This window comes from Leptonychotes weddellii, chromosome 3 (genome assembly GCF_054177405.1).
Source record: "Leptonychotes weddellii isolate Sample4059 chromosome 3, ASM5417740v2, whole genome shotgun sequence".
NCBI classification, from domain to species: Eukaryota; Metazoa; Chordata; class Mammalia; order Carnivora; family Phocidae; genus Leptonychotes; species Leptonychotes weddellii.
In genome coordinates, this window is record NC_138371.1 from 174,535,981 (window position 1) to 174,563,223 (window position 27,243).

At 50.7% G+C, this 27,243-nt stretch overlaps 1 protein-coding gene and 1 long non-coding RNA gene across 3 annotated transcripts in view; both read left to right on the top strand.

Moving 5' to 3' along the window:
* Positions 1-27,243, top strand: part of ARHGEF7 (Rho guanine nucleotide exchange factor 7) — a 125,289-nt gene that overhangs the window by 30,083 nt on the left and 67,963 nt on the right. The window lies entirely within an intron of this gene.
* On the top strand, positions 4,112-23,537 carry LOC145720715 (uncharacterized). Its single transcript, XR_014143921.1, has 3 exons — positions 4,112-7,032; positions 8,544-8,604; positions 23,453-23,537. It is a non-coding gene; the product is annotated as an uncharacterized LOC145720715 (long non-coding RNA).

The window sequence follows — 27,243 nt, forward strand, 5'->3', positions numbered from 1 at the left end:
AGAAGTCACTCTGAGAAAGTTCGGTGTGGTGTGAACCCAGCTTGGGCTTCCAGACTTGTTCTCATTGGTTCATCAGTGGTGTGAAGGGGCTGACCTGTTCCCGGAAACCTGGCCTCGCACACGGACCCTGTGCAGCATTTCCCCAGGGGCTTTAAAGAAAATTATGTAGAAAGGGAACGGGCAGGGAAGGACCTTACACTTTTGACGTGTGTTCCAGGCTTTACAGGTTTCGTTTTTATGACATTCTGAAAGATGAGAGAAACTGTTTGAAAGGACAACCCCAATCCTTAAAACTGAGCTTGAATTCCAGATTAGCTTTTGTTCTAGTACGTGTTAAGGTGCTTTTTTCCAAGAGTTCAGAGTGAAATGTGTTTGTAATAGATTATTTTTGGTATATGTATTTTACCGCCATTTTAAACTATGCTAAGATTTCTTAAAGGAAAAGAGGAATTGAGCATCAGGATTACTATATCAGTTATCTTAATTAGCTGTGGAAAACCCGGTATTTCCCCCAGTAGGTGGTTCTGGTTATTTCAGGGAGTTTTAATTTTAAAGGCACGGTTTGCATTTATTAAACCTTGAGAAGCAATTTAGGTTTTAAGTTGGAAAACATTTTTAAACTGGGGGAAAAAACAGCTGTAGGAAAACCACACATGTGGCTTGGATGACCTTTTTGTTTTTCTCTTTGCTACCCATCTTGCATCTTATTTGACTCTTTCATTTTCTTGAAATAGTATGGAATTTGATAAGAATTCAGGTTTTTTTCCCTATATTCTTACTGGTGTAGTAAGGTAAGATCTACTGAGAGATGCCCCTGTTTAGAACTGTTTGGGTAATTAAGGTTGATACTTAAACTTACTGACAGAAGGGGCTGTCCCTGTGGTTCTCCAGTTACTTTTGAGAATGTTGTTTTGAGAGCCCCTAGTTTGCCCAGTATATGTAGCAAGGACAGAATTGTCCTAGACCTACGTGCAACATGGTGAAAGGGAATTTTGTTCATGGGGACTAAGTGCTCTATTGTATAGTTTTCTGGAGTCTCCATTTGGTCTCTGGTTTCAGCTCTCAGTTGTGTCTTTATTTGTAACCTTTTCTAAAGGACTGCACATGTTGCATGTTCTCCTCCGTCTTGACTTAGCACAGCTGTGGCCTGGCAGTGAGGAAGCCTAGCCGGATGCGTCTGTTCTCAACACTTATCCCGTGAACCACTGTTGGGGCATCAGCATTAATCTTCAGATAGGGCACTGCTAGGTTAAAGGTGTAGGGGCTTTTAAATGCTTTGAACACTTGCCAAACTGTCCCCAGGGTTTTTCTCCCTTCACCTTGCTGGCAGTGGTAGGCAGACATTCCTTGTACCTGTTGTGTGTTTTCTTTACCTCTGGAGGATGAAGAAACTTCTTGGGATAAACGTTTGGGCTTTTTTTCTCCTATATCCTCCATGGTGCCCCCATTTCTGGGTAGGTGGTAAAGCAGATGGGGGACACTCCAGATGTCCTGCATTATGTGCTGGCCCAGGAGGACAAAGGTTACAGACCTCAGATGGTACCCGTGTTTCCTCCCGGCCTTTTTGCACTCTTCTGCTCAGCCCTGTCCGGGCTGGAGGGGTGGCTCTATGCAGGCTGGTGCTCCGGCTGCAAGAGCATCTCCCTCTGTGTGAGGAAGGCACTTTCTCTGATGTCCAGAGAACAAAAAGGAGTTCAGGCAGGCGCTCCAGCATTGGAATCAGCCGGGCTGACGGAGTTAGCGGGGAGGTTTTGGAAAACATTGTCTTACGTGTTTCCAAAAACATTCTTCAAAAATACAATGAAGGACAGATTCTTCTATTATAGTAGTATGTATAATGCTTGATGCTCTTTGAGATTTTTAGCCAAGGTTGTGATTGAAATTTTGTCTGAAAGAATATTTAAAAATAGGATCAAAATTAAAACGTGCTGACATAGAAACTTAAAACTTGTTGACAAAGGTTTAAGAATTAATTGAAACTAAGTCCAGAGTGCCTTTATAGTCCTTTTCCTAGGGATGGAGTGCCCCCAGCAAGTGTTACTTTTGCCTTGGATTGAGACAGGTGGATAGTTCAGGTGCTTACTGCAACTTTGTGTGAAGGTACATTCAAGGCTGCGTGGCAGTATTTTCCTTAACTAGTCCTCTTCAGTGTTGACACAGTGGTAAGCTGGAAGCGGTTGGTCATGCCATAGGGTTTGACTTTCATTGATAAAACTCTTGAAGTTTATTCACCATGCCTTTGTCAGATCTTGCCTTTTATTTAAGGAAGTTGAGTTAAATTTGGGAGGTATTTTCTGAACATTTTGTAGGTACTTAAAAGCAAAGAAAGTCAGATTCTCCTCATATTATTATAGTTACATTTAACTTTTCTGGGCAAAAAGTGTCAAAGTTGACCCTCTGTCTTAAATCTTTGTGTCTTGCCAAATTATTTTGTGGGGTGAGCGATGAGTCACCTAGGTATCCAGGATGCTTTTCCAGAGTAAATAACTAGGCTTTCCCCTCCGCTTCAGCTCTGCAGGGTAGCTCATCATCTCAGTAGTGTTGTCCAGCAGATACAGCGTGAACCACATTCAGAGTTCTAACACTGGTGGTAACTCTGCATAAAGTAAAGAACGTGAAGCTCGTTTTAATAATCTCTTTAACCTAGGTTATCCGTAGTGTTCCAACATATAGTTAATCTAAAAGCATTGAGATCTTCTTTTCATGTTAAGTCTTTGAAATTTGGTTTATATTTGTCACACTCACAACTCTTCTCATTCCAGTTCAGCCATGTTTCACATGCTCTGCAGCCTGTGTGTGTGGGGGGCAGTCTCTGTGTTGGACGGCCTAAGTCTAAAGATCGGTTAAGAGGCTGCAGTCTTTGAAATTCAGTGGACTGACATTTGTTGAATATAAGCCACGTGCCCATGCATTTCACATGTACTATTTTGTTTACTCACAAATATCCTGCCGTTGAAGAGCTAGATCCAGGGTGGCTGGCAGGTCTCGGGGCCCAGCCCAGCAGGCCAGTGTGCACAGGACTGGAGGAGTTAGTCGCCGGGTGGCTGGCGGGTCTCGAGGCCCAACAGGATTTGTACTCTGGTCTGGTGGTTCCACTGAGCAGGCTCTTACATGTGTGCTGCCGCCTGGAGTGCAAGAAGCTGAGCCGTGTAATGATGGCGAAGCCGCACTGTTGGACTGCTTCCTGGCAAGGACCATAGGTGCGTTCTGAGTTTAGCTGGTGGCAGGGCAGGCCTTGTGGGTATACCCCCCACGTAGTCACGTAGGGCTCTGTGCTTGTCTTAATGTTCTGCTCATACCATCTGAAATTCTGAAGAATTTTGACTCAGGAGGTCTGCATTTTGTTTGTGCTGGGCCATACATATTGGATGGTCTACCCTGGTGGTATGGGTCTTAGAGGTATACGATAAGTAACAGGAATAAGCAGTATTTGCTGAGTGCCGATTATGTTCTGGACCCTGTTGTAAAGTGTGTATTGACCCACTTGATCTTAGGCAACTCTACTAGTTGTATCTCTAGTGTTTCCACGCTGTGGTTAGAAACCCAGGGCGCTGGGAGACAGGCACCTGCCCAAGGTCCAGTGCTGGTGATGGTGGAACCTCTCACTGTCCTCGCTCGCCAGAGGCCTCCTGAACCGTGACAATCCTTGTGCCGCTCCCCGAAGAGAGGCGGGGGCAGTGACCTGGAGCCAAGGGAGAGGTGACGGGGACTCCCAGGCTGTGAATTCCTGTCCTGTGTGCTGTTGGCCTTAGGCCAACTAAAGTCTTGTGCATGGGCCCGGCAGACTGGGTGAGCCCAGAGCGCTGCATCCCTGACCCCGGTGAGAGGAGGCCCAATCCTGGACCTTGGCCCGTGTCTGCTGCACTGTGGGCAAAGTGCCGCGAGGTGCTGCTTCAGCTGCAAAGTCAGGATCGCGTCCTCTGTGGTGCACTGTCCTGGCGTCCAAGGTGCCACATCCCTGTCCGTGGGCATGGCAGGACCCCATATGGACCCGCGGTTTCGTTTTCCTGAAGGATCCTGTGGAGAAGGCAGTCCTCCAGTGTTGGGGTGGACAAGGGTGTGGGAGCTGGCTTGCATTTCCCCTTGGAGGACGTCAGGGTGACGAGGGAGGAAGAGTCTCGGATTTGTATGTAAATTTTCAGTGCCTCCACAAAGGGGATTTTGCTAGATGCAGGGCATTGGGCCAGATACTCATGAGGTTCCTGCCAAGTCAGGATTGACGTTTTCAGTGTAGTATTCTGCCTCAACTAGCCACTAGTTCAGTGCTAGGACTTAGCCCAAGATGCTCCTCTCCCTTTTTTGGGCCCTTGACTGGGGGTGGGGGGTGGGGGATAGGGAGGTCCCTCAGGTCTGCTGCACCTCCTGGGACACCTGTTGAACATCATTATGGTGTGGCTGGTCAGCCAGGCTCACCTGAGTTGTAGAACTGCATCTTAACTAGTCAGTCAGCAAGGACTGGTCTTACTTAACATGTGCTCCCACGAGAAGGCAGTTCTGCTTGACTTCACGTGAGCATGCCACTCACGCTCTGCCACCCCCAGCTGCGGGTGCACGCGCCCTTCCGCTTCCCCTTGGCGGGGTGATGGGATTTGGCCTTCATTGGCCGTAGTCTGTTGAGCCAACTCACTATAGCCCGGGTGGAGGCAGAAGGCGGGGCGGGGGGAGGGAGTTGCACCTGTGAAGTGTTGGAGCAGGAGGGGACATGCGGAGGTCACTGTGGTCTAGTCTCCCATTTCAGAGCAGACGGAGACCCAGAGATGCTTGTGGGGCAATGCATATGTTCCCAGGAGACTCTGCCAGAAGGGAGTTGGCTATGCATCCCTCGGGTTTGCCTGGCTGGCTGGTGGGTGGAGTGGAAGGCCCAGGACTGAGGAGGGAGCGGTGGGATGGCCCAAGAGCCTCAGCAGGTGAGCTGCTCCTGCCTCCCCTCCTCACCCCGCTCTACCCAAATGCCACACTATTGCTCTTGGCCTCCTCTCCACACCTGCCGCCTGCTCTGGCCACCAACACCCACCGTGGCCCCATGGCGATCGAGCCCCGCTCTTGTTCTTCCCCAGGCTGGTTTCTCTCAAATGCAAATCTGACTTCTCTCGTGTTCCCCTTGACTCCGATTCTGCTCTGGGTCTTAGGCTGAAACCCAGACTCCCTGGAAGTGAGGGGAGCAGTACAGAGACCAGGGCAGTGTTGGGCCAGAGGATGTGGCGGTCCTTGCAGTCACCCGAGGATGCTTGCCTGTCTTCAGTGATGTGGGGCTGCTGGAGCAGACCCGCTGGGTGATCTGACCAGGATCGTCTCGGCTGCTGTTTGGGGTATAGACTACAGGGAGTCAAGGGCAAAAGCAAGAAGACCAGAAGGGGTGATGGCAGAAATCCAGGTAAGAGTTGATGGCCCTTGACCCATAGTGAGGGCAGCATCCGTGGCTGGAAGTGTGTATTCTCATTTCATGCAGAAGGTAGGGATGACTTGCACATGGACTACATGGGGTGTGGAAGCAGAGTCTGAGAGGACCAGGCCCTGGCTTGAGCAGGAGAAGCCGTTGCCTTTGAGACCGGGAATCTGCTGGAGTCTTGTGTGGTGCTTAGCCTCAGACCTATTGCAGTAGAGGTGTCGGTGATTTGTCGGTGGAGATCAGTGAGGTCTGACTCCAGTACAGCCTGGGCCGGGATGTCCTGTTTCTGCTTGTGCATGCACAGCTGCTTTCACTGCGGGAAGCACCTCCTTTCTCAGACCGATTTCAGGGGGCCTTCTGATGAGGCCGGGTTAGGGGGTGTCCTCGTGGCGGTGGGCAGTGCTGACGTTGGCATGTGCTGGTGTGTGTGGCCAGGGAGCGTGGAGGGCAGTTCCTGTGCACGGGGTCATCGTGTACTTCCATCCCCAGGGCTGGCACGTAGAGGGCTCTCGTTTCAGCTGCTGAATGTGTGAGACCAAGGAAGAATGGCGGGTGGTGATAAAGTTTAATTCACTAATGTTCAGCTTTATGCACCTAAACGACTGCTGGTTCCATCTTCTGTAGCTCCTGTCGCAGTGGCTGCTGGGCCATTCGGACGTGCTTGGGGTGGCTGTGCTTCTGTAGGAAGCGTGCTCTCAGCTACAGAGCGCTGCTGGAGGGGGGTCCGTGTGCAGGACCGTGACCATGTGCAGGACCGATGACTTTAGGACAGCTCAGTTGTGCTTTGAGGGTGGACTTCCTCTCCTCTTGGGCCAGACCTCAATATGGGTGCCAGGGAATTGGGTATGTATGATGGTGGACCGCCAGAAAGTGTGTGCAAAGGGTCAGCAGCGATGAAAGACACTCAGGCCCTTTGGGACTTGTTTTCTTTGGCAAAATACAGGGTTTGGAAAGGGTGACCCCCTAGGTCTTGGAATCTATGTGGTCACAGAGACAGAAGGTGGGATACTGCAATATTTTTACATTTGACTGTGTTGATAATAGCTTCTTGCTCTCAAAAGGCACTTATTTTTGAAATTCTAGTTGTTTGATCTGTTCATAGATGTTGGGTTTTGTCAGAGCTCCCTCTTGGAGCTTCCTCATGAAAGGTGCTTATGTAAGAAGGGGAGGCCAGAGATTTTCCAGGGATGTGGTCAGGTCAGTTCAGACACGGGGCTTTTAAAGTGAGGACCTGCTTAGTTGAGTAGGAGCTGCAGGATAATGGCGTAGCAGTAGGTTCCATTACCTTTCATTTGGTGACTTCAGTTGAATCTGAAGATGTTCTGATCCGTAATGTTTGTTACCGTGCATCATCTGGAAATGCATCTCCCACACTGTATTGTATACCCCAGGGAGCACTGCTGTGGCCAGCCCCGTCCTAGAGTGTAAGAGCCCACTGCTGACCTTCCTAAGCTCAGTGGGGAGAATTGATCTTAGAAGTACTTTTTCCAGAACAGCAAAAGCTGCTTATATAAGCTTTTTAAGGACAAGTTATATTTTTTCAAGATCAATAAAACTAATTTCTGCTCATTACAGTCTCCTGTGTTAACCAGATCTATCAACTGAAGTGAGAAATTCCTGTTTCTGCCAAAGGGAGAAACAACGTGAGTGTATAGATCTCTTAGAGGACTTTTGGTTTCAGCGAGTGTATAGCTGTTTGGTAGAATCGATCTCCGTCCTTGCATTTTCCTTGTGAGATAGCCGGGATAGCGTACTGGCTTTCTCTTGCAGCCTAACAGATCAGCACAGACGTAGCAGCTCGACAGTGCTGCAGCGAGGCCCGGAGTCTGGGGGGCTTGGCGGGCTCTGTGCTCAGGGTCTCGGAGACTGGGTGGTGGCTGGCTGGGTGCGCCCCGTGTGTGCTGGCGGCCCCTCGTGTGGCCCTGGCCCCGCCGCTTCCGTCTGGGGCTCGGTGCGCCGCCTCCGTGCTTGTGAGCGGGAGGGCAGGTGGGGTGTTTGTTGGAGCTTCTGCTGTGTCTTGCTTCAGGAGTAGATGTTGGCGGAATTGGTGAAGAACCCCCTCGCGGAGCCGTGGCCAGACCGGCAGTGGAGGGGGCTCGGCTTGTCTGTGGAGCCTGTCTGGTCTCCCTCAGCGGGGCGCGCCCCGCCCCCAGCACCCCTGTTCACACCTTTCTGTCCGGTCAGTCCTTAAGGGTTCGTTTTATTCCTCTCAGGGCCTTGCTTCATTGAGCTACTTGTAGCTGAAGTGCAGCTGGACAAGTAGCCTTTCTTCCTCCTGAAGAAGGTGGCGCTGATCCTGATGAGTGGGTGCTGGTCCTGCCTCTTCTTGGCCCGCTGGCTGCTGGCAGAGCCCGCTGGGGGAGGCTGGCAGGGGGCCTGGAGGTTCTGCTCTCCTAGGAAGCTCTTAAGTGTATTTACCACCAGAGACTTTTAGAATCAGGACTGGGGCCTGGTCCGAAAGCTGAATTTGCCGAGTGTCTGTAGCTCTGCCGTGAGGAGCTGTGAGGGTGTCCTGCAGACGGCAGCACTGAAGCTCTGTGCAGTGTCCGGAACGTTCTCCGCCTCCCTGTACAGAGATGGGAAGTTTCCTCAGGCACCCCTCCCCGCTGTGGAGACCCTAGGAGGGTCTAGGGAAGGATGGGCATGTGTGTGTTGAAGACGCTCTCTTGTTCCCTAACCTAGAAGGGGTCCACGTTCTTTGTCTTGTTGCAAACTGGTCCTAGTCCTTTGGTGGTTTTGGAAACAGGTCGGGTAGAGGCATCTGGTGGAGATGAGACGGCTTGGATGTGCCTTCTGCCCGAGTGTGGAGTGCAGGCAGGGCTGTGCTCGCTGAGCAGGAGGGCGGGCCTGCGATGTGCTTGCAGCTGTCCCCTTTGGGGCTGCTGCCCGGGGGGGGGTTGGGGCTTGTCTGGGCTAGCTCGGCTGACCGCACACCCGTCCGCGGTGTCACTGGGAAGGCTTCTCCCTAGCCTCAGATGCATCCTCACTGGCCTAGACCCCTGGGGAAGGTGTTTCTGTGTATGAAACATGCATTCTCCTGAATAATACTAGGTTACATGTGTATTTTTTGCTTTGCAGTTGAATAGGATGGCCAGTGTTGGCCAATTGGCGGGAAAATGTTTCATCGAGGGTCTGTTTCTTATTTTTCAGTAAGGCCTTGTGAAAAAACATCAGTCAGGACCGATGAGTGGGAGCAACATGGATCTGGAGCTCAGGCATGTATGGTCTGAAGAATCCTGAGAGATTTCTCTGCCCAGAGAAGATGCTAGTCGCTTAGTGTGGTGCCTTCTGACCTCTTCTCCTTTCTCCCACCTTGTTTGAGGCTGATCTGAATGTCTTAGTCCTCACTGCCCTACTTCTGTTTTAAAAACAGACAAAATCCCTGTTGGCCTTCTGGGATGGGGGACCCCCTCTTCCTGACAGGTAGTTGCCCTGAAGCGGGTTGCGTCCCCGAGGAGCTCCCTTAGGTCCTGGAAACCAGCGAGAGGATCAGTTCCCAGAGGGAGTGATGACAAAGCAAAACCAAACCCGAGGCCTCTCAGAACACATTTAGATATGAAATTTGCCTTTAGTATGTTTTTTTAAAAAATAATTTTCTAGCCAAAATATGTATTTCCAACCTACTTTATATTAGTGTGTGCTGAGTGTTTTCTTGGGTAGTTTAAAGAAACTCCCTGGTCTGTCCTTGACGTGACAAGACAGGACTTGCTGTGGCGTTGGCGTTTCCCACCTTCTCGAGGCCGAGGGCGTGCGTCCCCTCCCGTTTAGGGAGGACTGGCAGGTTAGAATGGGTAGTGTCCACTTGGGGTGCAGAGTGTGGAGCTTTTAAAATACGGATTCCAGGGTCCCCCTGGAGAGTTTGACTTACTGTGAGTCCCTCAAATTCGAGTTTGGTGAGATCGGGAGAGATCTGGCTGGGAGAGGGGACTGTGGTGATTTTGCCTGTGCTTGCAGGAGCCCCAAGGGTCCTGCCCAGCTGTGGACGGGCAGGGTGCGAAGTGCACTTTCCTCTGGACTTCTCCTTGCAGGGCCCGGCCAGCCCAGCGCTCGGGGTGGGGGTGGGGGGGAGGCAGCCATGGGGACCCTGCAGTGACGCGGGGCCTGTTGGGATTGTTCCTTTTGAGTCCTTGTGTGGATGGTGAGGGAATGCTTTTATTTTTACTTAAAAGATTCTGGGGGTAGTTGGGGGTCCTCAAATGAACCTCCTAACCTACCCCCTGCCCTTTTCTTGGAAAAGCTGAAGCTGACATTGTGGAGTTTACTCAGTTTACCATCTAGACACTTTGCCCCTTTGCTCTGAGTATTTATTTTGGTAGTCATTTAAAGTGTATAGTAGACCTCAAGATACTTGCCTCTGAATACCTAGCATGTCCATCTTTAAAATGAGAACCTTCTCCTTTAGTTTCCGGAACAGTCCTTCCACTTTTATCATTTATTAGGACTTTGACATTTTTGAGAAGGCCAGGGTGGTTATCCTGTCAAGTGCCCTGTGGTCTGCGTGGGACCTGGTTCAGGTTAAACATTTTAGGTAAGAATTCTACACAAGTGGTGATCTGTATTTCTATGGGTCCTATTGGGAAGTGCTTAATGTGGACCCTTCATACTGCTGGGGCTAAGTTCTGTCACTTGGCTAAGGGGACACCCGCCGGGTCTCTGCACTTTAAAGGTGCCCTTTGCCTTTGTACTTAGTATGTAATCTGTGGGGTGGTGCCTCAGAGCCTTTCACCGGATGCTCTTAGCATCCCGTGATGATCCCTCCTGAATTAATTACTACCGTGGTGGCAGCCAGGTGGTCCTGGGCCTTTTGGCATGCGCTGCCTTTGGGACATCAGGTTCTGGTCAGGAGCATTGAGGGTGGTGTTTGGCATCTAAGACAGTTGTGTGTATTTTGGTCTGTGGAAGAGATTACCTCTGCTTTCAAGAATCTGAAGATGATACAGTATCATTTGTGAACTTAGCCATTCACTTCTCAGCTTGGTATTACCTTTGTGCAGGCTTTCCATCCAGCCAGCCACAATCAGTCCCTGACTCCTACTCACGCCATGAGCTGCATTTTATCCATGTGGACTTCAGGAGTGAATAGGAAAGTTAATTGAAAAGGGAGAAACACATAGAGAAGACAGTGGTGTGTATGAGGAGGAATGATAGAAATGCAGAGAGGTAGAAATAAGTGTTTAAAACTGCATACCAGCAGCTCCATGGTAATGGTGACTGCTTGCTGAGGGGCTGCTAAGTGCCGGGACAGCCACAGCCGGATAGCCCTTACACATGGAGGGGAAACTGAGCTGGAGAGAGGGTCAGCAAGATGCCCCGTGGCTCATGTTTCCTCGGTGGTGGAGTTGGTATTTGAATCCAGATTTAGAGAGAGGCCAGAACTTCTAGGTTGAGAATTCCCGGTCAGCTGAAACCGGGGAACAATGCGGGTGCAGGTGGTGGGTGCTCCATGCCCAGGATGGCGAGGGGCCCTTCAGGGAGATGTGCGAGGCAGTCTGCTTCTTAACCGACTTCAGCTAGAGAGGACCAGGCTGCACCACACAGCTGGGGGGCAGGATTGATGTGCGATTTAGTAAGTTTAATTGCACAGTTTTAGCGTTCTGCATATCCTCCCATCATTTTTGGTATGATGTATAACTCACTGAGTGTAGTGAGGGATTTATAACCTGGAAAAGACATAGAACCAACAGATCATTAGCAACTTTAATGCTTGAATAAATGCCATTCTTGTTGGCATTTGCTAATTGTTTCTCAGTGGTGAGTTTATTAAATTGGTTATAATGTAAAACTTTTTTTTGGATCATTGTCAGGAGTTTAAAAAACATCAAGGACTGGGACAAGGCCACTTAGGGGATGGGAAGCGTGTGTAGTGGATTTCACATTGTCCCAACTTTGACATCTCTGCCAAGAGAAGACCTGGAAACTTACGTTCTTCTAAGATGAAACTTAACGTGTTCAGGATGTCTTTCAGCATCTTGTTGGGATCGCAGTGTAGAACCAGCCCCTGAAGAGAGGAGAGGGCAAGCCCTGTTGCTGGGGGTGTTCCTAGGGAGACTGCTATCCTGTTTAGGTGGAAGGAGATCCTTTGACCATTTATTGGATAGAATGGGTTCAAAGAAATTGAAGAGAAGGTTTGAATTTCATTGCAAGTGGAGAATGGGGAAGTGTTTCTCCAGGTGATAATCCGTGTGTACACAGTTGATGAGGATGATCTTGAACTCCGCTTTGCCCTCACGGGCGCACATGTGCACAGCATGCTTCTCTGCAGCCTCAGGAGCCTTGTGAAGCAAGTAAAGTGGATATGTGTACCTGGGATACAGGGCAGAGGCTGTAAGTCCTGCAAGAGGGACAGCCGCACGGGGATGTAGAGAGAGACCCTTCAGATGGCCAGGCTTGAGAAGGTGAGCAGGCAGAGACCTGGGTGGGTAAAGCCTGCCGAAGCTTCCTGGCTGGCCTTGGTTGAGTTGAACCAGCGAGACATCCTGGATTTGATGAATTATCCTAAAGAGGAATTAAAAGAGATCTGAATTGTGGCATTCTGTCTGGGTCTTCTTTTCTTGGGGTATGTGATAACCTTGAACTTGGGCAAGTTTTAGTGTTGGAGATTATAATAGGCAGGGAAGGGTGCTCAGTCTAGACAGGTGCCCAAGCATTCTAGAACACACTGAGAATGGAGACCAGTAAATTAACAGAGTGTTCCAGGGAGGGAGTGAGCTGGCAGGCACATTTTAGTCCTGTTTTGTCGTGCTCATGCGAGCCGCCTTGGTACTTCTCTTGAGATCATCCTTATCTGAACATCTGTGTGGATGTTTTGATGGCATCTATTCAAGTCTCCTGTCAAGCACCAACTACTGTCTGTCTTTGTTGACCACTTAACATTTTTCTTACCTGGTGGAAGTTCTGTTTACATAGCACTGAGCAGTTTATTTTTTATTTTTTTAAAGATTTTATTTATTTATTTGACAGAGACACATCGAGAGAAGGAACGCAAGCAGGGGGAGTGAGAGAGGGAAGAAGCAGGCTTCCTGCTGAGCAGGGAGCCTGATGCGGGGCTCCATCCCAGGACCCTGGGATCATGATCTGAGCCGAAGGCAGACGCTTAACGACTGAGCCATCCAGGCACCCCTAGCACTGAGCAGTTTAGAGAGTACTTTGTCATTTGTCGTTGTAATAGCTGATTGTCACGAAGCCCTTTGGATTTTCATCTAAAAGTCGTCTTCTGATCCAGTTCCTCCTCTGTCCCACTGGGGCTCCCTTCCTTTGGGTCCTCACAAAAGGGAAGGATTTAGTATGCTTGCCCTTTCTCCTGGCTCCTTGCAATAGCTCTGTATCCCAGTTTTCACTAATTGTGTTGTCTGGTGATTCTTAGTTTTTCAGTACTTTTAAAAATGTAAATAACATGCCAGAAACCTGTATTTTTCCGTTTGTCATCTTAGAGCCCACTCCTGTGCATGACTCCACAGGACCTGAGGGGCAGGATGGAGAGAGGGGTACTTTGTTATGGCCATGTGTGGTGGGATTGGCCATGTTCCCCCTTGGTGTTCAGTGGGCATGGTTAGTGTATGGAAGTTTCCTGTCTGCTGCACTGCCCCTTTCCTGGTGCTCTGGCCAGAGAAGGCAAGCTTTTCTTGGGGCTGTTTTTTATACTCTTTGGTGCATCTGGGCTGTGGGGCTTTTTGAAGTAAAATGAAAATCCCACAAAACCCAGACAACCCACTGCCATGTTTCGTGGGCCCTGAAGAAAGCCAATCTGCTTCCCTCCAGCTCTGAGTTATCTTAACATTTCTTTTGTATGTAGTGCCCAGGACTTTCAGCTGTACCTTGCTGGAGGAGTAGGGCAGTGGGTTTCATCTCCTTAGTGTTGTCTATCTGTGGGTTCCTATTCCTGTCCGTGGATAAAGGCCCCGTAGCTGACCTGAGTGTGCAGCTGTGTAGCTGAGAGAGAGACAGGCCCAGGATGGCTTCACTGCAGGGCTGAGGCTGGGAGCAGGTGGGCAAAATCTGGAGGGAAGGGTCTGGATGCCCTCCATGAGCAGGTAGAGGTAGGCCTCTGTGTACCCCAGGTGTCCTGTCTCCAGCTAGGGGTGATCTGGGCTTGAAATTGGTGCTGGAGCTCTTAGCGTATTTCATTTTGGGTAGAACTGCCTCCTTTTTCCTCTTCTGTGTCATGTGGATCTAGCAGCACCTGGAGCTAGTCACTTGTTAGGGACCCAGGGTAGGCAGCTGGCTGTCCTTACTGGGGTCTTTCCTTCTAGCAGCTTCTGGAGGAAGGCTCTGCTTTCCTGTCCTCATGCTGCTGCACTGGTTGAGGTGCTGGGGGGAGGGGGTTGCTTTCAAGTGTTGATCGGAACACCTGGCCTTTAGGAGCCCATCTACTTCCTGTTCTCAAGAATTCCCTGAAGCCTTCTCTAGATTGCGTATGGCCTTTAGCCATAGAGCCGACAGCACTGTGATAGAATCCTTTATTATTTAAAGCCTCTTCTGTCATTTTGGTGGAATCTCAAGATGGATGAGAGCAGTATGCGTGTTCACTTTACCATCTCTGAGACCTTTCTCAAAGTTTGAGTTTTGTAACTATTGGCTCTAAGTTTTTAATGCAATGTACTCATTATCTTTCTGGCTCTAAAGTTCGTACCTAATTTACTTTAAGCTCTAGCAGGTCGTGCATCTGCCCAGACCCCTGTTTGGCAACTGGTGGAGGGCTGTTCTTTGCAGGCCTGCCTCCTTGGCGCTGGCAGGCAGACCAGGGGCCTGGCCTGGGCCGGTGGGGTGCCGCATCCGTGCAGTGTGTCTGAGACCGCTGCCCCTTCCCGCTGCCCCGCTTGCTGCGGACCTGCACACATGCACGCACGCTGCCGAGGAAAAATGCGGTGACTGATCTGCCTTCCGTGTTTGTTCTTCTGGGACCTTTGTCACCCAGTCTCTTGGAGCCTGGGAGCCTCGTTTTCTTCCTTCATAAAACAAAGTAGTCATGAGGTCTTCACAGCACCCAGGGGCCTCCCTGCCTGGAGGTGCTTCAGCGTCTCTGGTGGTTTCTGCTTGTGACCATTGCTCCTCCATGGAGGGTGAAGACTGATCAGAGCTTTCATTGTGCTGGTTATCTTCCCGCCCTCCTTAGGATTTTGTCACCCCCTCTCTAACCGCCCCCCCCTCCTGGAAACTCACTAAAATATGTGTCTGGGGTTTCTTTTTACATGGGTGGTCCCTGTCCTTTTTCATGGTTGGGTGTTGATACAGTGGAAACCACAAAATCAAATATGCTGTAATTCTCATTTTAAGATGAAAAATCGTTTGGGGGCATGTTGGGTGACCGCGGTATGTATTGATAGAATTCATCGTCAAACTAATTTTATCCCTGGAGTGTAGGAGTAGGCAGAATTAAGAACAAAACCTACAGAAGCCAAGGAGGCAAAATCCCTGCTGCGTCCTGTTCTTCACATATCCCCATCAGTATGGACCATTTGCATTAAACCTAAATAGCATGAGTTAAAGATTCTTCTCTACTCGTCTCATCACAAAATCAGATTCCTTTTGACAGTGTGATAGGACAAAACTATATTTTTAAACTTTGCGAACCACACTCCAGAACTGTGCCAAAAGTAAGTTTCTTGCATCAAAAATAGCATTCTCAGAAATGCCCTGGAGGAGCCGATTCGTTGTGTTGAACGTGCTTGGCCAGCCGCACCTGTGGGGCTCTCTCTGCTAGCCCGGAGACTGTAGAAAGCATTTCTTTCTATTCCCTAGTGTTTTCTTCTTGGGTCTAGCCAGGGGTGTCCTCAGTCAGTGGCATCTTTCAGGTGTGCATGCCCTACTTCTTCAGGAGGGCATCGTGGGCCAGAGGTGGTTGTGGTGGGTGGTCTGTGATCAGGCTGAGTTTGAGTTGCTGCGGTTGTTGAGCCTCTGGGGAGGGTGTGGACAGTGGCCGAGGTAACCTAAAGACCACCACTGCCACGGCTTTCGGCATCCACCCCTGGTCTGCATCTCTGCAGCCTGGGTGCTGTGTGGACCCCTCGGGTTTGCCCTTGGCTCTCCATGCCGCTCTGCCTCTGCGGTTGTGGGTTTGGTCCGTGTGACTCCAGGCCAGCCACGTGCTGCTCAGATGGCAGGCTTGTTGGCTGCGGCCTGGGGCTGCTTTGCCTCACCAGGAAGAATGTTCCCGAATCTGCAGCCCACACTGAGGGAAAGAGACTGAAAAGATGGCCCCAAGCTTCCAGTTTCTGAGCTGCGGCTCTTACTTTCTTGACTTGTTAGTTACACTAACTGGAGCTGTTGTAAGCCAGTTTGAGTTTCACTGGCAGTTGAAAGATTTGACTGATGACGTCTTTATGTTGTATAACACAATCTATTTTGTGCTGTAAAATTTGCTTCTTTATTCTGTGGAAGATAGTTCTGATTTCCAGCACTAGTACTTCCATGAATTCGGAAGCCCACCAGTGTGGGGGTGGGAGAGCCTTGCAGGTCTTACTAAATTGGTGACCTTATTAAGGGAACCCTGTCCCCCTTCTTTGTCAGGGGTGTCCTCACCCTGACAGGATGGCTGTTTGAGCTGACCCGTCTGGTTAGAAGGTGTGGTCACTGGATGTGGAGAGAGAGGTGGCGCACGAGGGTAGGACTCCGTGGTGGGTGGATGTGCTGGTGGTTTTCCGGCTTGTCCTCCCTCCTAAAGGTGGGGCCGCACTCGGGCCTCCTCACGAACAGTATGGCCGTGCGGGTCTGCAGTTGGGCAGTTCCTGAGTCGCAGGCACCGTGGTGTCTTTTCCATTGCGTGCTTGCATCCCTCCTCCTCATTGGCCTCACTGCTGTGCAGACTTGAGGAGGGGCCGCTCTCCACAGCCATGGTTTGGACGCAGTCCCAGGGACACCTTCAGGCCGCCTCTCTGAGAGACCAGAGCCGTATTCCCCCAGTGGGGCTGCTTGGAACTCCTGATGCCCACAACCTGTAAGGGAGCTGGTTTAAGCCTCGGGGTCTGAGTGACTTGTTTGTGTAGACACGACGAGTAGTAGGGCATCTAGAGGTTAAGCTGGTGATGCCCTCTGGTGGCTCGTAGGGCACTTGGCCCAGGTTGTCCGTCTGTCCAGGCGGGTGAGCAGGAACGAGCTTCCAGGCTGGCGGGCAGGTTGCTTCTCGGAGGCTGCTATAAAGCCTCTCCCTTTAGCACTGACGTGATGACCGTGACCAGAGTTTGGGAAGGGAGGGAAACTGTGTTTGCTCTGGAATGAGTAGTACCATGTGGGGAACAGTTGTTCCTATTTTGAATACCCTTTAGTGTTAACATGGCCGGACTCTAAGTGACCTAACCACTTCCCTTAATATCTTTGTTGTTTTGTTTGTTTCTCTCCCCTTCAAGAATCACTTCCGTTGGGGGAAAATGTGGCCTTTGGGTGCAGAGCCAGTTCTTGCCAGATACGTCAGTCAATAGCCCGCACATGTCCAGGGCTTAGGACACCAGAGGTTTTGTCTACTGGTTAGTTAGCTGCAGATAGGGTGTTGCTGTGCTCTGAGGCTCCTCTTTCTCCCAGGATCCAGGCTGATGCAAGGCCCAAACTGGAGTCGCTACCATTTTCCTTGAAAGGAAAAGACCAGGGAGGTTGATTGGAACACCCCAAGGCTCCTCCAGCTTCTGCTTGGGGCTGGTGTGCATCGTCCTGCTCGGAGCTGGTGCGTGTCCCTGTGCTCACATCTCGTTGGCCGGAGCCCATGGGACGGCAAGGCACTGGGTGGGGAGTGAGTGGGGGAGCGTGTTCACACAGCAGCTGCAGTGACCTTGAGTTAGACAAGAAGTTGGAAAATAGTGTGATGAATGTGACAGTTCTAGATCGGGTCAGTATCTGCTCTTAGAACTTGTGCCTTTGGAACCTATTTATTTTATAACAATATTCTGTTGGTTAAGGCTTTCCTGAAAATCATGGTGGCTCCTTCTCCTAAAACAGTCTTCCTGTATCTAGGTCGAGGTTTATGCATTTGGGTGCGCTTGCAGGTACACACAGGGGTCACCCTCCTGGCACTGCCCTGCCGTATGGATGCTGGTGACGCTTGGTTGACCTGTGTGCCACAACTCCATCTTCCTGTACAGGTGAGCCTTCCTGATTTCTGGTGTTAGTTCAGGAGCTAAACTGAATATTAGCTGAATGTTAAGTATGACCAAATAAATAAGGAACAGGTCAAAGTAGAATATTTTTAGAGGATTAGCAAAAGTTAAGGCTGGGAAGGTGAATCTGGGCCAGATATTCAGGTCTTTGACGGCCTGTGTTGACCCTTCTGGTGACGATCACTGACAGTATTTCTGGGGGTGAGGGGTCAGGGTGGCGGGTGCTCTGAGGAGCTGGTTTCTCTGGGCCTCTGCCAGGCAGATCTGGGAGGGACGCTGGGCAGGTGGCCTCTCGGGCCAGATGGCATCCTCCTGACCCAGATGGCACACCTTCTCCCTGCTGCCTTCCGCCTACAGCGGAGTGTCCCCACGTCTGAGAGCACACATGGTTGTTCCCCTCTTCCCAAGGCCCTTCTGCTCTCTGGTGGCAGGTGCTGCTGACCCAGAGCTGGCAGCGTCCGGCCTCTTCCGCGGGCGGGCTGCAGCTCGTGCGGGTGCGCTCATGTGCCGTCCTGCCTTGCCCTTCGTCCTGGTTTGGATTGGGGGGCCATCTAGCCTGGTTTCTCTGTGGCGGTCCTGCTTTACATCTGCTCTCATGGACTGACTGCTGATCGAGCCCCTGTTACCTCCGAGCGATGCGGCGTGGCCGGCGACCATGTGCGCTGCAGCGAGCGCTGCGTCCGGCGGGCTTGTGCTCTGTCTGGGCTCCACTTCATGTCTTGTCCATGCTGCTTTGTTCAGAGCCCTTTGCATCAGTCTCCCCTTTCTTTCAAGGTTGTCTCCGAATCGTACCTTGTTCGGGGACATCCAGGACTAGCCGGTGTTGGTTGAGAAACAGCTTGGAGCCTTTGTTGGTGGCTTTTGGTGTCAGCTGGCTTAGTGATGTGCTCTTTTTGTTGATGAAGCTAAGTTGAACCCCTCTGTGGGCTCACCCAGTGGAGGTAGGGGTTTGGTCTGCGAGAGGAGCTGGAGGACACAGCCGCATCCATGCCGAGAGCCTGTCTCTGCCCTGCCCTCACTGCTTGGCCAGGAGGTGTCCCTGGAGGTGTCCACTGTCCCTGATGTCCTGTGCTGCCCGCCCGCCTGCCCGCCTGGGGGCGTTTGGCAAGCCCAGGGGGGAAAGTATTCTGATAGTTTTAGGAAGATTATGGCAGTGCCCTGCTTTGATTGAATTGAAGAGAATATGTTCTTGGCTAGAATCTTTCTGGTATTTGGCATCTTTCCCCTGATAAAGGAAGTCGCTAGTTTCGGGATGATTCTGTCATGCCTGTATGTGCATGTTTCTCTTCAGACCTCTCTGCCTGTAATTGTACTTGTGGAATACACTTTCATCAACTTGAATTTCGGAACATTTTATCTTAATTTTATCTTAATCTTCTGCTTTTTTTGGTGGAGGTATTGGTGTAGAAAGCCACAGCCTTCGTTCCTTGGTGGGGTACTTGTTGGTAGATTTGTGGTCCTATCAGAGCTCATTCTGGAGGCTACAGCCGTAAGGGAACCCCATGTTCCTTGGGGCGTCTAGCAGATCCCGGGTTGGGGGCCCACCATGATGTGGGGAGCGCTGCGTGTAGCTGGCCTGCAGCTGCCGCCTCCACTGTGCGGGGTCCAGGGCGGGGACGGCTGGCCGTCTTTGGGCTGCAGACTGTGTCGGCGGGTTCCTAGCAGCCCTCTCTCTGGGCTGGGGAGGTGGGACCCCCAGCCTGAGAGTCTCAGATTCAATATCCTTTCCCTCCTGTTGCAAGGAGGTCTGTCTCCCCAGTCAGGACCTTTAGTAGGGTGGCGGCCTCGGGGACCGCACCCCCCTGCTGCTGGCGGCGTCGGTTTGCTCTGCACGAGCCCCACTCACCGCAGCTGCCCTTGAGGCTCGCGCTGCTGACGCCTCCCCCTCTGCCCCCTGTGCTGCTTGGATTTTGTGATTGTTTCCCACTGTGTTAAAAATGGGCTGGGATGAGGTCCGCTGGGATTCCCACCCTGAGAGTTAATTGTGTGAAAAGGCTTTGAATATTTGAGTGTTGGGCAGACAGCGCAGGGAGTGACCGTTTTGTGGAAGCATTCGCAAATAGGGGTGGCTGTTCAGTGACAGGGAGGGGGCCCCCAGCAGCAGGTGCAGCTCGCCCCAGCTGTGAGCAGACCTGAGTGCAGGCTGGGGGGCCACTCTTCCTCTTCCGTGCTGGTATATTTCCCTCCAGGAGCCTTGGGGTGCCACGGTGTCCACACCGTTAAGGTGGAAAGATGTGAGCAAGAGGGCTAGTCTTGTCAGGCAGCAGCTTCAGGGGTGGGAATTCTGGATGGGAACCCAAGCACTTTGATGGGGTCGGGTCCTCTCCTATGGGAGCGGGAGTGGGAGCGGGAGCAGGAGCTGGGAGCTGGCTGGTGCAGAGCAGTGGAGGGCGGGGCCAGAGGGCGTGTGGGGGCGCCGCGTGCAGCATGCGGTGTGGACATCTGCACTCCCTTCTCTGCCTGGTCTGTGAGGGGTCTGCTCCAGAGCACCCCCAGTTATCGAGGATGCTTTTTTCTTGGTAGCTGTGTTTTAGAAAACAATTTTCTTTGGTAAATATAGTTACTGATACCTCAGTTTTACAGGAAACCACAGGCTTGGTGTGCAGGATTCAGAGTTTTTAAATCTCGTACATTCTCCAACATGCGAGACATTTGCACGTTGCTGCTTCCTGTCCTTGTTATCGCCAGTATATGTTCTTCCTTCCCATGCGAAGGATGAGGAACTGGAGGTGCTGAGGGCTTCTGTGCCTCCCGTAAACTGAGGCTGTAGCAGGCAGGGGGCAGCCTTCCAGCTAGAAGGGCAGGCAGCTCCCCTTGGTTAGTGCATACAGAGGTGCTTTTGAGAGCACTTCCTTGCCTCACTTGCAGCGCTGCTCCCTTCTGTCTGCCTTTCCCTGTGGTTTGTGTTTGCTCTGTGTCACTCTTGTGTTTCTTTTGACATTAAATTTACTGATTTTTTAAAAAAAATACATTATTTTGGGGGGGAACTGGTAGGATAATTTTACTTTGAGGATATTGGATTCTGCTATACATTTAATTCACTTAAATGTGAAAGTGAGGGTGAGTTTTTGGCAATATGCTTTTCCAAGATCTCTGGGATATTGAGTGTTCCCTCCTTACTGTCCGTATGGTCATGGGGGTGAGCCTGCCTGGGGAGAATATTCACACCTTCCTTGTTCTCCAGGGGCATGTTTCTCCCACTGGCTGCACAGAATTGCCTGGGGAGTGTTCAAATTTTGAAGGGCAGTTGCTCCTCGGAGATGCCGATTTAATTGGTCTGGGGTTTGGCTTGAGTATCTTGGTTTTCTAAATTCCTGGAGATCCTACCATGCGGCCTCCTCTGAGACCACTGTTCCCAGTGCCACTTGAGGAAAGGTGGACCTTAGGGTTTGCTTCCTTCCCTCCTGCTGACCCGTGACCCCAGCCGGGGTGGCCGGGGGCTGCTCTTTGGGCAACATGGTTCGGCCATGACGTGGAGCGGGTGTGCTCAGGCACTGAGTGTCCCTGGATAATTTAGTGTGCTGAGTGTCCTCCTTCTACAAGTGGGCTGACTTTTGCTGAGATCTTTCTGTAAGAGTCCTCATGAGACTTTGCTCTTGTTCCCATAGTACAAACTATATACTCGAAGATTTTCCTGATTTTGGTTTTTGTTGAATAGATTCCTGATTCAGGAAATAGTCTGCTGTTTCTTTCTAGAGAAGGGTTTTAGTCAAAACATTTCATTGATCCAGAATGTGTGTTTTTCCTCAGTGGCAAGCATTTGTCTCCTGTCATTGTGTGGTTTCCTGTTAAGAAATGTGGTGCATATGTGAATTCACTTAAGTTATGATGTCACATTGAAGCCCATTGGCGGGCAGTTTCAGCCAACCAGACGCTTCCTGGTATCCAAGTAAGAAAGATATATAGTTCTGGAGTAACAGGAAACTTCAGTTTTAACATCCTGTTTTTCTGGGTTTTGTGACTTGCTGCTGCCTCACCACGATGAAGGTTAGTAGACTTTTTATATAGAATTCTTCTCATAGGATGCCACACATTTAATTACTCTATCTCTAAAATGAGAGCTTTAGAGCTGAAAGACCTGCAGATTAGCTACTCCCTCATTTCACAAGTGAGGGGATATTCATATTCTACATGTAAGGAAGTTGGGGCCTATTGAGCTTAATACTCTTAATTCTCTAAAAAAACAAAAAAAAATTTAACACATTAAAAAATGAAGGTGGACGTGTCAGCCTAGATCGCGCCCTCATTTGACTTGGAATTTCTTAAATATCATGTTGCAGATGAATTACATTCTGTGTTGTAGGAGCTGATTCTCAAGACGCTCTGTTCTGTTCAGGAAGGGTCTGGCATGAAATCCGCCGCCTTGTGTATGTCCGCCGTGAGGGAAACGGCATCGGGACCTGTGTGCGGAATGCGTCGGTGCGGCCACACCTACACGCTAGGGCTCCGTTCAGTTTCTTTCAGCGTTTAGAAAGGCAAGCTGTGTGTTCAGCTCCTCTCTTGACTCCATGATTTGATGGCCTCCTTTCTTGAAGTTTTTCAGTTTTTGGTTTTTCTTCTGGTTGCCCATGTTTAACTCGACCTCACGATTTTTATTCCTTTCAGAAATTAAATGCAAAGACTCTTAACTGAAGATTTTTTGAGGGAGGCAGCAGTTGGATATGGAATGGCTCCTCTTAGCGACTCTTGACGTAGATGTCCCTTAGTGACATTTAGCACCACAGGGTGGACGGTGGATTGATTGGTACATTTTTCCATTCAGCAAGCATTGGAATTTTTACTCTGTGCTGGCCGTCTTGCTAGATGTTAGGTGTTGCGAAATCTGGTTTATAGATCTTACAGTGTAGGGCGGCATCCACTCATGGAACATAATGTTGTCCTTGTCATGAGTGTACTGGGAGAGCCTGGTTAGGGCACCTCACCAAGTGTGGTGGGGAAGCGTGGCCAGGAGAAGTCCTGTGAGAAAGAGTTGAGGGATGGGTGGCGGGAGGCAGGAAGAAGAGGGGGTTCCTGGCAGGATGTGCGAGATGGAGGAAGAGGAGGTGGCAGGCAGCCTGGAGAGGAAGTTGGGGCCCTCCTCCTCCTCCTGATACTCCTTCCTGGGATGACTGGTAATGTTAGTGCGAGAAACTTGGAAGGCTGTTGACATGGTTTACGTTTGGGTATCTAAGTACATGTTTGTTACCAACATCTCTGAAAGAGATCTTTTCATCATTTTTCTGGCGCAGTTGTGGGTGATTTCACTAGAACTTTTTTGTGGAGGTTCCTTGGTGATCAGAAGCTGTATGTAGTCTTCAGGCGGTATTTGGGGGTGAGATCTGTGTGCGTTGGCGCGTGGCACACATCGTAGAGCAGCTCTGAGGTGTCCAGGCAGGCTGTGCGTGTGTGTGCAGGAGCGCCAGGACCGACTCTCCCGTGTGCCTGGTGCGTAGGCGGCCGGGGTTGGAGGAGGTGCACACTTCCATAGTCCTGGTCTGGCCTCAGTGCTGTGCCTGGAGGATGGAGGTGTCCCCCCCGAGCTGTCCCCCTTCTGGAACCTGCGTCTGTTTTCCCTTCCTCATGCGGTCAGTTCTGTGTTTCTCTTGCTGTGCTTAGCTGTGGAACGGACTGTGGCTGGGACGGGATTGCGAAGCCAGCTCAGCTCAGCCCCGCCGAGGGCCGGCAGCTGCAGCTCCCTATAGCTGGGACGGCTCCTCCCCGGCTCGCCAAGGGGGTTTGGGGCCATGTGGGGAGTTGGCGGTTGTGAAGCTGGTCTCACGCCCTGTGTCCCGGATCAAAGCGTGCCTGAACGAGGGAACTCTGGTGGGACCCCTGCCCCTCTGCTGGAAGTTGTGTTCACTGGTCTGCTCCTTCGGGTCAGTCTGCATCTTTAGGATTTGCTCAGCGAATCCTGCCATGGTCCTCTCACTGCTGGGAGAACTTCATTTATCCTGCACCCAACGTATAAGACCCTACTAACTTGTTTAATTTTTCCTTTCAGACATTTGATGCAAATGATTTGTATCAGGGGCAGAATTTTAACAAGGTCCTCAGTTCCTTAGTGACTCTAAACAAAGTAACAGCAGGTAAGAATTTTTTATTGAACTTGAGGGGGTGGGAAGATAAAAGGGCAAAAACATTTGCTTTTCGGTTGGCAAGGCAAAAATGAACATTACTGAATTGTAAAAATAAGCTATCACATTACATATTTGGCTGTAATTTTTGCTGTGATTTTTTTTTTTTTTTCCTTATTCGATCAGTCTTCCTCTTTGGGCCTCTGGTGGATAGCAGGTATTTTCCTTTCTGTGGGCAGAAAGATGTCTAGTTGAAACCATAAGCAGAGGAGAAATGTTTTTCTTGTGGGCACACTCATGGGCTGTCTTGGAGCTAGAAGCACTTTCTCTGGGTTTTTATTAAGTTTATGCTGATCAAAGCTCATGTCTCGGGAGCAGATCCAGGGACTGTTTTTGAGGTGTGGTCATGACCAGGGAAGTGGCCAGTGAATTGGCCCCTGAAATAAACCCCTACCTGGGCCAGGCCTCTTGAGGGTGATGAGGATGCCCAGGCTATGAGCTTTGCAGTGTTGTGAGCCTGGGTCATCCCTCAGTGGAGGGGGCTGAATGGAGCAGAGCTCCCAGACACTGTGAGGACAGGAGAGCTTCTGTGTAGATTTCTTGGAAGGAGGCCCCGCCTGACCCCTGAGCACCGAGAAGCTCTATCTTTAGAGAGCTGTGTGGATCTAAAAGGATTTAGTGGCTCTTGCGTTTTAAAGTCCTTTTTCTTTTTCCATTTACCTTTATACATTTTTAGGTTCAGCTTTATGGGAACAAGTAGACCTTGAGGTCTCTTGATAAGAAACCTCAAGTGTATTTTGTGAGGGGCTCTTGTCATTTTCTTCCTGGCCCTTCAGATAGGGTGTGGGGGAACAGTCAGAACACTGTGGGCTGCAGTCCCAGCTTGGGGTGCGCAGTGCTCAGGGGCTCAGGTGCCCCTTCCTAGAACTTGTTTGCAGGGATGGCTGTCCGGGTGCCGTCTCCTGCCCGCGCAGAGGTGTAGGATGGGGGGCCAGCGTGGGGGGAGTGCCACCCAGAGCCCCTGCCTGCCGTCCCTGGGCAGGACTCTTGATGTGGCTGTGTTTTCCCAGCTTGACTGTGTGGTTTAAAGCTGAAAATCTCCTAGGGCTGTTGAGTTGGAAGTATCTGGGGGAATTGGCTCAGTTGATAGGTTAGGACCTTACGTGAGCAAGTGTGTGAGGTCGGTGACGATCTAAATCCAGGAGGAGGCAGAGAGACCAGGATGGAGAAGGGAAGGGGGTATAAAGATGTACATAGTTAGAATCATCCTACCACTTGATGTTTAGCAGACAGAACTTTAGGACATTTTATAAGGTTGTTAGGCATTGAAGCTGCCTTCTTTATCCCACATTGTAATGGAGGTAGCTTTGATGTGAACCGCCAGACTAGGAAGAGACGTGTGTGACGGTGGGCGTAATGCAGTGACGGAAACCTTAGAGCAGATCATTGGAATTGAACGGAGGAACCAAGGCAGAGCGGGCACAGTTGCATGTCTTCGCCACGTGGGTCCTGCCTGCGAGCTGCTTTAATAGCCACCGGTGCCTCAGTTTTGCGGGTGCGTCCTGGGACTGCTGGGGTTCTCTTTTGGACAGGGAGAGCGTGGCAGACACAGAGGCAGCCTGCCCCCAGGGCCTCCTTCTCTGGTGGCTGCTCAGGAGGGAGGAGGGCCGATGCTTGGTCTCCGGGAAGATGGGGCGGGGGCGGGGGGCTGCCATGGGGCAGCTTTGGTCCATGCCCTTGGGCGGGTGCTCCTCATCACGAACGTGGCCCCGATCTGACGTCTCCTGGGCATGGTACCGTTGTTTTTACCCCCTCTTGTGCACAAGTATTACTCCTGTACCCTTGAGAGCAGTGGACACTTAGAAGATGTAAGGTGTTCTTGACAAAGACCTGTTTGGAAAGCTGTAAAATAAACCTCATAAACTTGGTACTCTTCCTTTCAGTGTTGACACTGGAAGCCTCTCAGCTGGAAAGGGCTCCCCTCCCCCTTATTTATTTATTTATTTTTAGAGCAAGAGCGTGCCTGTGTGCAAGAGGAGAGAGGGGCAGTGGGAGAGGGGGAGAGAGAATCACAAGCAGACTCTGCACTGAGTGTGGAGCCTGACGCAGGGCTCCGTCCCATGACCCTGTGATCACGACCTGAGCAGAAATCAAGAGTTGGATGCCTAACTGAGCCACCCAGGTGCTCCAAGAACTTCTTGCTTTTATGTTGAGCTATTTGCTCTTAAATTTTGTCCCTGAAGTCCACGTGATGGAAGTGACTGTGTTTTTTTAGATCTCACTTTTGAATGACTAAATAATAACACGGTTGCAGCTGTTGGTTCCAGGTTTGTAGGCCTTGTTGAGAAAAGCATGTTCATGTTTTCCCTTTACTTCTGCCACTTAAAGACCCTTGTGTTCTTCGGGTATATCGATGAACACTTGCCTTTTAACTGGACAGAAGACCGTGGGAAAGAAGGGATGTCCTGAGACCCTTCCATTACACTAAGCGGTCCCTTGAAAGGTAGAGTTAGGCGAGAACAGGGGGGTACGGCGCGTCGCCACTGTGGGCGGAATCCCCAGGAAGTGCCCCCGAGGAGCTGGTTTTGTACTCGAGATTCCTGAGGTCTGGGCCTTGCTGCGGTAGAAAGCACTGGCCATTACTATAGCCTGAAGCAGGACCTGAGGATGGCAGCGGCCTGTTCGAGCTGCTCTGCTAGGGCCTTAGGACCGGGCTTGCACGGCTGTTCGAGGCCTGGGTTTCCAGACGCCAGCATCCGTAGAGCCGGCTGGGCATCAGGAAGGACAGACAGAAGCCCCGGCAAGTGGGCCCCTCGCCATGTGCTCAGGCCTGCTTGGCTCTCAGGGAATGTAGCCCCAGGGTTGACACAGCCCACAGCCTGTGTGCTTCAAGAACAGCTGCGGGTCTGGGCTTCCCTGTGAGAGCTGCAGATGTGCAGCTGACAACTAACTGGGTTTCGAAGACCCAGTGTAAGCCAACCCCAGCAGCTCTGCCGGAAAAACAGGAACCGGAGATGACCGGTTTGAGGATATTTTTATTTTATTATTTTGTTTGTTTATTTATATTTTATTTTTAGAGAGCGTGCGTGTGTGGGGGGGTGGGGGGGTGGGGAGGGGCAGAGGGAGAGAGAGAACCCCAGGCAGGCTCCGTGCTCAGCGCAGAGCCGAAATCAAGAGTCGGCTGCTTAGCTGACTGAGCCACCCAAACCCCCAAAGATATTTTTAAAGAAGGCTCCCCATATGTGTAGTAGTTTTAGGAAGTTGCTAGGTTTGTGGATCTTGGTATAGTGATTTCCCTGGAAAGTTTCTTCATGGCTTCATCGGTTTTTTTTAGTCTACTCCCTTCTGAGAAATGGGTTGCTAACATTTACTTGTTGGTTGGCCCAAGTGGAGTGTCTCTGCTCATGAAGAGACTGAGGGAGTGAGCTGAGCACTTTCATACCTGTTTACTTCAGTCCTTCCAGCAACTTTGTGAAGTAAAGTGTGGCTGCCTTCGTTCTGAGGAAGTAATCCTCAGAAGGGTCCCTAGCTAAAAGCTCTAAGGGGATTTTTCTCTTTAAGTAAGAGTCTTTTCCTTTTGTTGCAAATAATTCCTGCTGCTTATTGCATGAAGCTCAGTCCTGGAGAAGTGGGTGGGCAGGGACAGTGTGTCGGGAAGCAGTACTGGGGGGATGCTCTGAATTTGAGAGACTTATGTTTTCCATGTGAAGGGGAAAAT